The following is a 13,494-nucleotide window of genomic DNA, read 5'->3' as shown; positions in this document are numbered from 1 at the left end:
GCCCTGCCAGAGATCTTCAATAGCCCCCAGTCAGTCATCCAGAAGCCATTCACATAATTGATTATCTTGGCTTCCACTTTGAAAGAGAACCACCTTTTGCTATACTTGGCTGCATTTTTTGCTTTAATGTCTTCTGCAGAACTAGGTTCTTCTGGTGTTTTAGGCGTATTTTCCTATTTTTTGAAGGGTTCTTGACCTTTTCTTGACATTGGTGACTTGGAGTCTTTTCCATTCTGGTTTGATTTTTGTGCATGATTGACTAGAATGTCTCATGTAGATTTCTTCACTGGAGATTTGTCCTCAGTTTCCTTCTCATCTTCGTCGTCATCATCTTCAGCAGCAGCCAACTTTACTTTTTTCTGCGGAACCTTGCTACCACCTCCAGGCAGGATCGCTTTCCAGATGTTCTGAAGAGTTTCACATCCTCCTGTCTCTCTGACTCTGCATCTTCCTCCCCAGCTACTAAGTGCCATCCATTGATACGCACGGGCCCTGAACCACACTTCACCCACAAGGCCACAGGTGGTGGTATTTCAGAGCCCAAGGGAAGCCCTTGGCTGTACCGACGTTTTCAAAGCCATCAGTGTTACCTTAATATATCTACCTTCATCATTCATTGCCTCTGCTTCAACAATGCACAATTCATCCTTTGCGCCAGCCCCTACGACTGTTCTTAAAGACAGCTGGTACTCATTTTCATCATCATCCATCTTAAAGTGGTCATCACATTTTTTTTTTTTTTTGAGTTGATGGGCAGGTGAGGTGGAGGCTGGAACACAAAGTAGGTTAATACCAATACCAGGTAACTAATTCGAATCTTAGAGAGTGGAGCGGTGGGTATGTGACAAGTTCGAGGAGGCTGGTAGCTTGCGAGAGGGGCCGGAGCGCTCTGGCACTGGTTTCCCTCTGTCTCACCTCCCCAGAGATTGGACACACGTGTACATGCACACAGTCCTGATATCGTGGTTTCTGGCATGTGACATGGTACCTGTGTTGCTCTGTGGCCCTGATCCCCAGGCTGCCTCTGTGAGGCTGGAGCTCCGGGAGCAGCCCAGGGCCCAGTAGGTCCTGGCACACAGGCCACATGCTCATTTGGTTGTGTCCTGCACCGACCCTCCCTGCTGCCATCCCCGAGCTGGACGTCATTTGCAGGAAGAGCCAAGCTTCAGCAAGAGTTCGTGTCTAGAAGGAAGCACTTGAACCTCCTCTGTCGGAGACATAGAGAAAGGAAGTAGAGAACATAAAAAGGGACTGAAAAAAATGTGTGTGTATTTTCAGTGTATCTTTTTCACACCCCTACACTGCTTTGTCTGCTGGTAAACACACTGAAGGTTCTGGAATCAATTTCAAGATGGAATTGAAAAGATATTATTACATCTTCTTGTCAAATGTTAAGAGCTGTTACTTTTCCTGAGATGGTACCTGCCGTTGTTCTTTGGGTAAATGAGCTACTGCATTGCTGGAGCTTCTGGTCACCAGGTGCGGTAATAGTGTTAATAGTCAGCGTTTCACCAGGCGTGCTGGTGTGAGTGGAAGGTGAAGCGATACGGGCTCCACAGAAGGTGTTGAGCGTTTACTAATCAGTGCCCTGAGTGTCTGTTCTCCACAGGGCTTGCTAGAACTAGAGTCTAGCAAGTGGGAAATATGGCCTGTATCAGGACATAATGTTGTGCTGGATTTATATCTTTATCCCTAAGAGTTTGTTTGACCTGTCTTAACTTTTCCCTGTTTAAAAAAAAAAAAAAAAAAGCTGAATCTTCCAGTTCAGCTAACGCCGTTGAATTTCTCTTGTCCTGCAGCCGGAGTGAAGGTTCATTCTGAATGTGTGTGTGTCCACAGGAGATTTTACAGATGAGGAGCCTGAAGCTGAGAATAATTTCATGAGTTTACCATGTTCTGATTTAGCGGAGTCTGAACCGGGGGGAGTCCGTTTGCTCTTCCGCATGACTCTCTTTACCGAAAAATTCACTGAAGAGCTTTTCCGAGGAAAGCAGCCACTCCTGGCCTTCACCCGTTTCAGCCTGACCTCTCTCCATCCGGGCGCCCCTCCACTGCACTCCACTGCACTCCACTGCACTCCACTGCACTCCACTCCACTCCACCCCACCCTACTCCACTCCACGTTTCAGCCTGACCTCTCTCCATCCGGGCGCCCCTCCACTGCACTCCACTGCACTCCACTCCACCCCACTCCACCCCACCCTACTCCAGTCCACGTTTCAGCCTGACCTCTCTCCATCCGGGCGCCACTCCACTCCACTCCACTCCACTCCACCCTTCCCCACCTATTCTCTGGTAGAGGCTGCCAGTCTTCATGGGCAGAAAGCATGAATGAACTAGAATTTGGCTTCAACCACTGCTTTTTGAAATGAAAAATCTCTGCCTTATTAAATTATACTGTTAATTTCGTGAGAAAGGAAAGATGGGGTTGGTGGTAGAAAGTTGTGGGGAAAGTGAATATTACCCCTTTCTTCGTATGCAAATAAAACCAGGCAAACGAATCAGAAAAACCCAAAGGGCTTAAGGTAGGAGCAGCTCAGGTTTGGGAGGGAACCCCTGCTTGGTCCTGTGGTTAGCAGATCTTTCTCTCCAGGAAAGATGATGTAACCTTGGTAAATGTGTACAACAAAGCTGGATAAACCACAGCATTGGAACGTTCATGGTGGATTGTGAGCCACGGGTTGTCTCTATCCAAACATGTAAATAAGAGTGTCAGTGCAGAACCAGCCCCACGTTACCGAATTTATACCCAAATGAAGTGTACCTGGTGGTACTGTTCCTTTTGCCCGAAATCTACCCACACAGAGTGGAAAGATGGTTTCAGCGTCCCTGGTGACAGGAAGGGCTGTGCACTGCCTCTCCTGGTTTGTCATGGAGCCCGGCCAAACAGACCTAGCTGCAGGCAGCCACACGCTGGAACGCGGAACACTTAGGGTGGGCACGGCCTCTTCTAAAATCCCATCTGCTTTCTACAGCCAGTTTGCTTCAACTCCTTCACATTGGGTGGTACAGACAGACCCGGAGGGAGGCGGGGCATTGGCTTCATTTGAATGAAATGATATCCATTTAGAAACCTGAGCAGAGTCACATGTGTAGGGAAGCTAAGATACCATATCTCATCACACCTAAGGCACTGTTAATTGTAGCCCAAACCATTTTTAAAGAATTACCAAAAAAAAAGTGAAAGATGTAACTTGATTTTAGAAACATTAATATGGAAAATGTATATATTAGTATGGATAAAATAAGACACTTGCACTTTGAAATTAAGAAAGATTTATTGTAAATTTCAGAAGCATCAACTGAGTTACAAACAGTGTGAGAAGATTAACCCAATTTTGAAGTTATTTAGGTGCTAAGGGTCAGGGTAGAAGTGAGTCTTGACATTTCGTAGATATATAGAAGTGCGCATTTCATTGTTATGTTTATCGAGCTTTCAAGTGGTAGAAGCTTGGATTTATAGAGTGAGAGATCCTTGTTACCAAAAATGAGGACTGGCAGGCCTGTACCCAGGAAGGCAAGTCGGGACTGCCTAGAAGAGGGCTGAGGGCTGGGTTCATGGGCTGCAGCTAAGGCCCTTCTCTTCTGAAGAATTGCCTGCCTCTGGCTTCTTGGTTTCAGTTCTCCTGTGTCTCTCCTGAAATAGGAGATCAAGTTGGATCACTCATCTGCTTCAGATCCCCTGGTTCGAATCTCTCTTCCCACAGTACTTTTTAGATGTTTCTATCAGGGCACCTCTGACTGCAGATTCCACAGAGGAGAAATGCCTAAGAGCAGTTTCTCTGAAGACCTGAGTTTTATCTTAAAAGTTTATGTAGATGTTGCATTCTACTCTGATACAGGTGATGTTCTTTTGATATAAATATATTTCAAATTACAGTACCTCTCATTTAAATGTCCTGAATTTGTTTTCCTCAGATGGATCTGTTCATTCCGCAAACATCTGTGGTCCCACTATGTGCTGGCCAGTTTTAGATACCGAGGATAAAAATGGTGAAAAGACAAAAGGTCGTCCTCTGGGAAAATGTATAATTAAGCATCCAGTATGATTAATGGGGGGTATGCAAAATATAATCAATTGTCCTCATTTTTAAGGTACTGTCTTTTGAGGAAAATTGATTTTCCAGGAGAATGCAGCCTGATTAATCTCTCCTGTAACTTCAGGCCCCCCATGATTGACAAGTGAGTGCCTCTAGACAGTCCCCCTGTTTAATGCGGCCTTCAGTGCCCTCCCAGCAACTTCAGCCTCTCCTCAGCTGTGGTTCCTGTTCTCCCTGAGCCTTCATCCCCAGGTCTCCCAGCAGAATTCATCACCTCCCATATTATGGTAGTTTTAGGTCAGATACTGTGTTTTAATGTATCTCTGTATCATCAGTGCCTAGCACAGTGCCTGGCGTGTATGTATGGGATGCGTTTGCGAAAGACTTCCTAGTGATGCAGGCTGTGTCCTCATGGTTGGGGCTGCTCTGAGACTGTAGTTTTCTTTTTTTTTTGAGACAGAGTCTCACTCTTTCTCCAATCTGAAGTGCGGTGGCGTGATCTCAGCTCACTGCAACCTCCGCCTCCTGGGTTCAAGCGATTCTCCTGCCTTAGCCTCCCGAGTAGCTGGGACTACAGGCTCATGCCATCATAGCCAGCTAATTTTTGTATCTTTAGTAGAGACGGGGTTTCACCGTGTTAGCCAGGATGGTCTCAATCTCTTGACTTCGTGATCCACCCGCCTCGGCCTCCCAGAGTGCTGGGATTACAGGCATGAGCCACCGCGCCTGGCCTTGAGATTTTAGTTCTTATATCCCAATTGCTCCCCACCCATGCTTTAGATCTGATAAACACGTCATACCACAGTTTTTATTTTATCCATTTGCGAGCATAATTACTGATCTTTCTTTTAAGAGAGAATCTTCATATAAATAGAAAAAAAAAAATAGAGATCACCTAGATCTCCTTATCTTAATTGGGAAAGTTTTTCAATTAAAAAAAAAAATTCGAAGCTTTAATTCTTCAACATGAAACACTATGTAGAGGAACGTTAGAAACTGTGTTGGGGGGCCGGGCACAGTGGCTCCCGCCTGGAATCCCAGCACTTTGGGAGGCCGAGGCAGGCGGATCACAAAGTCAGAAGTTCGAGACCAGCTTGACCAATATGGTGAAACCTCGTCTCTACTAAAAATACAAAAATTAGCCAGGTGTGGTGGCAGGCCCCTGTAGTTCCAGCTAATTAGGAGGCTGAGGCAAGAGAATCGCTTGAACCCAAGAGGCAGAGGTTGCGGTGGGCCGAGATCAAGCCCCTGCCCTCCCGCCTGGGCAACAGAGCGAGACTCAGTCTCAAAAAAAAACAAAAAACAAAAAAGAGGAAAACTGTTGGGATTTTGTGTGTGCAAGTGTGTCTTCCGGTCTCAGGTAGATCCAGGTGAGTTTAGAGGTCGTCGGTGTTGACGCATCTAAAACCACGCAGGAAACGGCTGACGATCGTGCGCCTGAGTGCAGCCCTGGAGCAGCCCAGGGGTGCCCCGATTGGCAACAGTGGGAGTTGGGAAAAGAGGGAGGCCAGAGGGTGGGTGTGTGCAAAGAGACTCACGTCTCACTAGGTTCTTTCCATTTTCATTTTTTAGCCATATGCAGGTATCTTTAGCCTTTTTGTATTTGAAATGTAACTTACTTACAGAAGCATATGAAACAAATATGTAGTGAATAATTATAAAGCAAATTCCCACATAACCACCACTCAGGCTGGGCACCCTAAAAGCTCCCGTAAGTCTTTTATAGTTTTAGGGATGCCTATTTCTACCTATAAATGGAATTATACTGAATAAATCCTCCTTATCGGCCCCTTTGATGCAACAGTATTCTGTAAGGCATATCCATATTGTGTATAGCTGTATTTCATTCATCTCTATCGCTTTGGAATGTTACATAGACTGCATTTGCATTTACCTAATCCACCACTAATGGGCATTTGGTTGTTTCTAGTCTGAGCTGTTAGGACGGTGTGCTGTGGACATTCCTTTACCTCGGTTGCGATGCACATGTGTGTGAGTGTCCTGAGGTGGCACGCCAGGAGTGCTGTCCTAGCTGTCAGCTGCGTGTATCCTCAACACCACTGATAACGCACTGCCCCACCCATGGGTGGTGTTCGGGCTACAGCCACAAAGCAGCTCCTTGAGGCACTATTTGGTGTTCGCAGTAGTGGTTTTAATTTGCATTTCTCTGGTTATTATTAAGAGTGACGATCCCTTCATAGTGATTAGCCATTTGGATATATTTTGTGAAGAGCCTGGTTAAGACTTTTGCCTGTTTTTCTGTTTGTACTCTGAAGCTTTCTTACTGAGTTATTGGACATGTTTATGTATTCTGGGAATGAGTCTGTGGGTTATATGTATTCAAATAGTTCTATCCTGTGACTTGCCTTTTCATCCTTGTGGGTGTCTTGGTGAAGAAAAATGTTTAGTTTTAATATAGATCAACCAGTCTTTTAACGATTACTGGCTTTGTGTCTAAGGAAGTCCTTCTCTACTTCTTTCCCTACGTAAGACATTCTTCTATATTATTTTTTAAAAGCATTAGAGTTTTGCCTTTCAGATTTAAGTCTAACCCACCAGCAGTTTGTTTTTTTAATATATATGTATATAATTTGATCCAGTTTCTTCCTTTCTTTCTTTGTTCTTTTCTTTCCTTTCTTTTTTGTCACTGTGTGCCTAGTTGTCCCAACACAACATGTTGAAAGGCCGACTTTTCCTCCCTCTTCTGCAGCCTGCTGCTGTCACAAGTCAGGTGTCGATTTACGCACAAGCCTGTGTGACAGCACAGAGCCTGGCTGCTTTCATTCGTGAAGCTTTACAGGAAGTCTTGATTTCTAGAACAGCAAGTCCTCCAGCTTTGTTCTTCTCGGGGGTGTCTTGGTTAGTCTTAACGCCTTGCATTTCCACATACGTTTTAGAATCCATGTATTCAGTTTCCACAGAAGTGTGTGTTGGGATATGGATTGGGATAGCATTGAATCCATAGGTCAGTTTCTCACTCGGGTAACTGTTATCCACGGGCTGGCAGAGCAAGCATCAAATCAATGGTTAGCTAGTAAAAGCTGCCCTCTGAGTCGGAGATGGGTGCACGGGGCCGTTCTCACTGCTCCTGTCAGCGTTGCGCAGAGGTTCTGGTCAGCGCAGTAGATAAGAAAGAGATGAACAGTGTGGGGACTTGCAGATGAAAGGAAAACCAGAGGGATTTACAGATATGTTATCAGAACCCATAAGAGTTGAGCAAGATAGCTACATATAGAAGTGATACTCAAAAACCATTTTTTCTCTATTGCAACAGCAGTTAGAAAATTAAATGTTTTTAAAGATACCATTGATGATGACATCAAAACATAGCAAATACCTAAGAATAAAATCTAAAAATTAATGCTTCGGACATTTTTGAAAGAAAATTAGAAGACTTTGTTGGGAGACATTTAAAGAGAACTTGAGTAATTGGCGAAATAGTCCATGTTCGTGCACTGGAAGACTCAATCCTGCCAAATTCTTAAGTTCTCCCCAGATCTGTATGGGAAATACAAAGGGCCACAAGCAGTGAAACCATGAGGAAGGACCAGGCGCAGGAGTCAACCAGACATTAAGTCCTTTAGGGCTCTAGAAACTGAGACTCCAGGTGGTGCAGGATGAGGCAGTGGCCAAGAAGAGAGAGAACCCTGCCTGCACAGACCGTGCTCTAGGACAGAGGAGACACTAGAAGTCATGGAGAAATGGTCATTTCAAAAAATGGCATGTAAATATTATCTTTAAAAACAAACTAGTACTGCTGAGCTTTTGTTTACTTGGTGGGGGAAACTCATCCTCTGCTAAGTTTCCTCATCTGGGACACAGAGGGGAATGGAATTTAGTACATATTAATGACGAATCCCAAATTTGCCTCAAGTTGTTAGTTCAACTTTGTTCCTACTCGCTTTGTACTAAGAATAAATATATTTGAAAGACAAGATGGCACCGTCGCTAAAGGTTGGCTCCTGCCTTTCCGAGAGCTTGAGCACTTCTTTCTGTTTTGCGTGAGATCTGTTGTCTGTGGACTCGCCACTTGCATAGACCTCCCCAGGACCCTGGGAGCACTGTGCATGGAATGCGTGTGGGGCTGGCGTGGCGGCTCACGCCTGTCATCCCAACATTTTTGGGAGGCTGAGGCAGGAGAATCACTTGAGCCCAGGAGTTCAGGACCAACCGTAGCCAACACAGTGCGATTGTGTCTCTATAAACAATTTAAAATTTAGCCGGGTGTGGTGGTGCATGCCTGTATCCCAGCTACTCAAAGGGAGGGCAGGAGGATGGCTTGAGCCTGGAAGGTCGAGGTTGCAGTGAGCCAGGATTATACCACTGTACTCCAGCCTGGGCAATGTAGTGAGACCCTGTCTTTAGTTAAAAAAGTAAAAACATACATGGAAGCTGAGGGTGGTGCTTGACCTGATCACGCTGTGGTCTCTGTGTCTGAAACTTGGTTGCATCAGCTGCTTAGTGAATACTACCTGAGTGACCAGGAAGTACTTCCCACCCTTATGAGCCTGCACCTCCTGGGGTATCTTTTGAGTTGTCACTGTCTAGGCTGATGGTTTTTGCAGCTGTGTCTCCTTGCTCCATCGGGGTAATGTTTATTTGGAAGACCCCAACATTTGTGCAGCAGAAAGTCCTGGTTCTGCTGCCTTTCTGCAGCTGCCGTGCTGAAAGTTGGTCCTTTATGGTTTCTCGGAGCATTTCTTTTGACCACCAAGACTTGTCGTGTAAATGTGAGCTTGGCTTCTTTTTTTCAATCAGTTTCCTATCCACGGGCAGTTCACATGGTGCCTCTTGGTGCATAGTGACGATTTAGTGATTCAGCCTTACTTCCTCATAGTCTGTGATTTGGTGGCTAAGCATATATGTCACAGCTCTCACTCCCTTCTGTAATTGAGGTGCATGTTGCTAGCAGCATCAGTGAAGCTGGCTGTGGTATTCACCATTTAGGACTCATTTACAAAAGCCTTCACCGCCCAGTAGTGGTCTCCAAACTCTTCCGTCCACGCTTGCCTGGAAGCAAAAACAACCTCCAGCACACACCTCCACTGCGTCCAAATTCGTCTCTTGAGTATTAGTATGTCGTAATTTCTTGTTCTTTGTAGAAGAAAAAAGTATAAATAGACACTCTGCTGTTTTCTTTCTACATCCCAATCTTGAGTAACCCCCAGGCTCACCCCGCACTCTGGAGACCAGTGGCCAGTGAAATGCATTCAATTCCTGTGCCTCCCCGACTGTTGGGGCCAGGGGCATGTAGAAAGCTAGACAGGAGTGCTCCCATCCTACTTTAAAGGACACCTTTGTTAGGCATCTCTATTTATCACTGATTAATAACAGGCTTCCTTTTAGTAAATACATTTTTTAAAGAATAGCACATTTTTTCTCTTTTTTTTCTCTTTTTTTTTTTTTTGGAGACAGAGTCGCTCTGTCACCCAGGTGGGAATACAGTGGTGTGATCTCAGCTCACTGCAACCTCTGCCTCCTGGGTTCAAGCGATTCTCCTGTCTCAGCCTCCTAAGTAGCTGGGATTACAGGCACCTGCCACCACCAGCTAATTATTTTGTATTTTTAGTAGAGATGCGGTTTCATCATGTTGGCTAGGCTAGTCTCGAACTCCTGACCTCAGATGATCCGTCCACCTCGGCCTCCCAAAGTGCTGGGATTACAGGCATGAGCCACCACGCCCAGCCAGAGTAGCACGTTCTTATCTCTACTTTCTTTCTGTCGTTTTGGATGTCCTGGGTCTTTTCTCCTCTCCCCCTACAGGTTTTGCATGAGTATGTCCATGTATATTGCTCCTGGGTATGATTGAGGATTTATCTTGAACTATTTGGAAATTGTCTCAAATTCACAATAACATGTTAATTAGAATAATGGGAAAAGCTAAAATGATCTATACAAGTATAAGGCATTTGTAATAACACTTTACTGTTAAAAATCAGAATGCATAATGGTATAAAGCATATTCTTCCACCACCTCACCCATTTTTATTTCCCAGTGCTACAGTCCTGTTAACACAGCAGAAAATAAGATTTTTAAAATATGTTGATAAAGAAGTTGTTAACTTGCATTCAAAAAAAAAATATGGAAATATTTGATAGGCCCAAGGATGCAGTTTTTTACTTTTGTACCCAACTCATTGTTACAGGTTTTTTTTAAAAAACAGTAAAATTCTTAAAAAAAAAAAAATTGGTCAAATGAGATTTTTTAAATGAAAAAAAGAGCTCATGAGATTATAATCACAAGCGTATCTGCTTATAGTCTATAAGCAAAAATAGTACAGAAACACCCTGTCTGGAAGCCTAGGATAATTGAAATTCACTTGCCTTTTAGAACATTTTGGATAGAAATTTTATTAAAAACAGTGTTACTCTGCTCTTCCTTCTTAATTGTATTAAATTTGCTTTTGTGTTTGGATGACAACTTAGTCTTTATTCTGAGTATCAGTTCCTGTGCAGTGTTTATAAAGTGAAGGATGCTTTTAGGGCATTTCAAGGCGTATGAGTTATTTAACTCCACTCTGAATGATCCAACATCCTTTTGAGTTTCAGTTCCCTGAAAAGGGTACATTTGACCCTCGTGTCTGTATCTGCCACTTCATCGCAGCGCGGCCTTAGGCGAGCTCTGCTGGCTCTCGTACCTGTGTCCTTGCCTCCAGATGGGGTAACGGCACTGGCTTGGACTGCTGTTAGGAGGGTTTGGCGAGGACATGTTCTTGAAGAACTTAACTGACCGCTCCTTAGGAGCCAAGCTGTGCATAGCATGGCTCATAGGGGGAATGGTGGACTCTCAGCCCTCCGTAGTGCCAAGAATGTGAGAATGCCAAACAGCTCCAAATACACAGGCCGCGACAGCACACATGAGCTCATTTCAGGTAATCCTGGCAAATTAGGATACAAAGGGGTAGAACTGATGGGAATTGAAGGCACGCAAAGAGGTAATTCCAAAAATGAACCTTTTTCATCGAAAAAGGCTTGGATATCTGAATGTGAAGAGTCCTGAACATTGTAATGACGGCTACTCGTTTCAAATAGTTGCGCAGCCACTGAGTTCTTAGAGTGTTTAGGAATCCAGTTTTTGTTCTCGTGGTGTTTTAGGATCCTACAGGCAGTACACTCCACTCCCGTGGCCTTGCGTGTGTGCTTCTGGTCTCTGAATGCAGTGTAGGAAACGGAAGCGGTAGCTTCCTACAGAATGGGTCTGCTCAGACAGGAGAGTCTGTGTGTGTGCCTGTTACTTGCAAGGCTCAATGTTGGGCATTTGGGCATATAGAGAACTAGAAGACATAATCACACGGCACCTACCCTCAACAAGCATCTAGTTGGGAGTAAGAGGTACTGAGCAGAGCGCTAACTGTTGAAAGCTCTAACAAGTGCCAAATGACTTGCTCAGAGTCATACATCTTACCTAGGCAGGAAGGAAAGGCTTTGTAGAAGAAACCTCAACAGGAAGTTGACAGTAGGGGCAGGGAAGGGAAAGAGGAGTGTGGAAATGCTCAGCACCAGAGGAAGCGCAGGAGCTGCAGGAATGCAGGAAAACCCCGCCACCCCCAGGACGCTCCCTGGAGCCAGGCTGGCGTGAGGCGGTGGGTCTCAGGGCCCCAGTGCTCCTAAAAAACTATGCAGGACCCGAAAAAGCGCTCTTTATGTGAATTTAGCTATTGCTATTGACCAATTTGAAATTAAACTGGAAAAATGTTTAAACATATATTAATTTATTAAAATATAATAAACCTATTACATTTTAACAGAAATAGCACATTTTTAATGATTTAGCCACGTTGACCAGTGGCTAACACTGGTGAGCAGTGGCTCACACCTGTAATCCCAGCACTTTCGGAGGCCGAGGCAAGTGGATCACTTGAGGCCAGGAGTTCAAGACCAGCCTGGCCAACATGGTGAAACCCCGTCTGTACTAAAAATACGAAAATTAGCTGGGTGTGGTGGCGCACATCTTTAGTCACAATTGCTGGGGAGGCTGAGGCACAAGAATCTTTTGAACCCAGGAGGCGGAGGTTGAAGTAAGCCAAGATCACACCACTGCATTCCAGCCTGGGCAACAGAGCGAGACTCTGTCTCAAAAAGAAAGAAAGAAAACACCCATGTTTTCCAAAACAAAACCTAATTTAGTGGTAAAAGTAGCATAGTTTTATACTTTTGCAAATCTCTGTAATGTCTGGCTTAATAGGAGATATTAAGACAAGGATTTCCCTGTCCGCTTCTGCATTTGGTCTGTTGCCATATATTGCTCTGGTGGAAGTTTGGAAAAACATGGTCGGGAAGGGAGGAGTATTTTAGTAGTCTTTTCAGATAGTCGTGGACATTTGCTTTGATATTACACCAGAACTTAGCATGGGTAGTTTCTTAAAGGAATCTGTAATGTGGAATCTGAAACCGTATCAGTGAAAGCTGTCTGTAAATTTTATTCCTTTAAATCAGGTGGTCTACTTTGTCCTTTGAATGGCTCTTTTGCTCTGGAATGGTGTTAACACGATTTATTCATCATTTGGAAAATACTTGTTCACCGAGTTATGCAAATCTCCTAAGTCATTTTGCAAATCTTTGACGCATTTCAGTATGTGTATCAGTCAGTGCCATTTATTAATATCACCACTGATCTCCTCTTCAGCCCGGGGAAGCTGTCACACTCCCAGTGGCGGATGGTTTTCCAGACTTCCCAGAATACTGGACAGTCATTCAGAGCTTGGTTTGAATTTAGCTTCATCCACTTGCCAGCCCTGCAGTGATTTTTCTAAACCTCTTTCTTTATCTCTGTTGTGCAGTTATAAAGATTAAATGACAGGAAAGTGTCAATCTGTGTAAAGTTTTTAGGATGATATCTGGCCCAGGTAAGCACTCACTAAGTAATCGTTATCGTTACTGCTGTTTCTAAATTGCCGTCATCATTAACGTCAGTCATCGTGTGTGATAAGCCTTGACTGTAGACCAGGGTGAGGGAAATGCAATGTGCTTGGTGGGGCTCTAAGGTGCTAACTCTTTGAATGTTTGGAAGGAACATCAGTTTGGACTGTTACATCTTTGGACTGATGCCAGTTGCTCTGTTTGTCATCTAGCAAGCATGGACAACCACCTGCCCTTCCCATGTTGTAAGCTGAGAGCCTATAGACAGACAGAAGGAGGCACCCTTCCCCCTCTGGTCTTTTTTACCCTGCCTGAACCTAAATTCTGCAGCTATCACCTGGTGTGAATATGTCCACGCCCTTTCCCCAGACATGGACCTTACTGGTTGCCTCTCATTCCGTTGCCCAGCACGGTGCCTGTGATGATTGCTGCTCAGATAGTACTTGTTGAATGAACACATGTAGATGGAGTTTATTTCGAACAGTGCTCTCAACATGGTTTGAAAGACTTAAAAAGCGTAAAAACTTCATCATACCAAACATATAGTATGACCAGCAACTAGCTGGTTTTTTTCTTTTTATTTTCTTTAGGGAAT

The 13,494-nt window shown here is 44.4% G+C and overlaps 1 protein-coding gene and 1 pseudogene across 3 annotated transcripts in view; one reads left to right on the top strand and one right to left on the bottom strand.

The window, feature by feature from the left end:
• The window catches only part of LOC105547971, a 2,574-nt pseudogene extending 1,585 nt beyond the window's left edge, over positions 1-989 (bottom strand).
• Positions 1-13,494, top strand: part of PPP2R5C (protein phosphatase 2, regulatory subunit B', gamma) — a 180,740-nt gene that overhangs the window by 96,507 nt on the left and 70,739 nt on the right. The window lies entirely within an intron of this gene.

The sequence above is a fragment of the Mandrillus leucophaeus genome, unplaced genomic scaffold (assembly GCF_000951045.1).
Source record: "Mandrillus leucophaeus isolate KB7577 unplaced genomic scaffold, Mleu.le_1.0 Scaffold4, whole genome shotgun sequence".
In the NCBI taxonomy this organism is placed as follows: domain Eukaryota; kingdom Metazoa; phylum Chordata; class Mammalia; order Primates; family Cercopithecidae; genus Mandrillus; species Mandrillus leucophaeus.
This window is presented reverse-complemented; position numbering and strand designations above follow the sequence as displayed.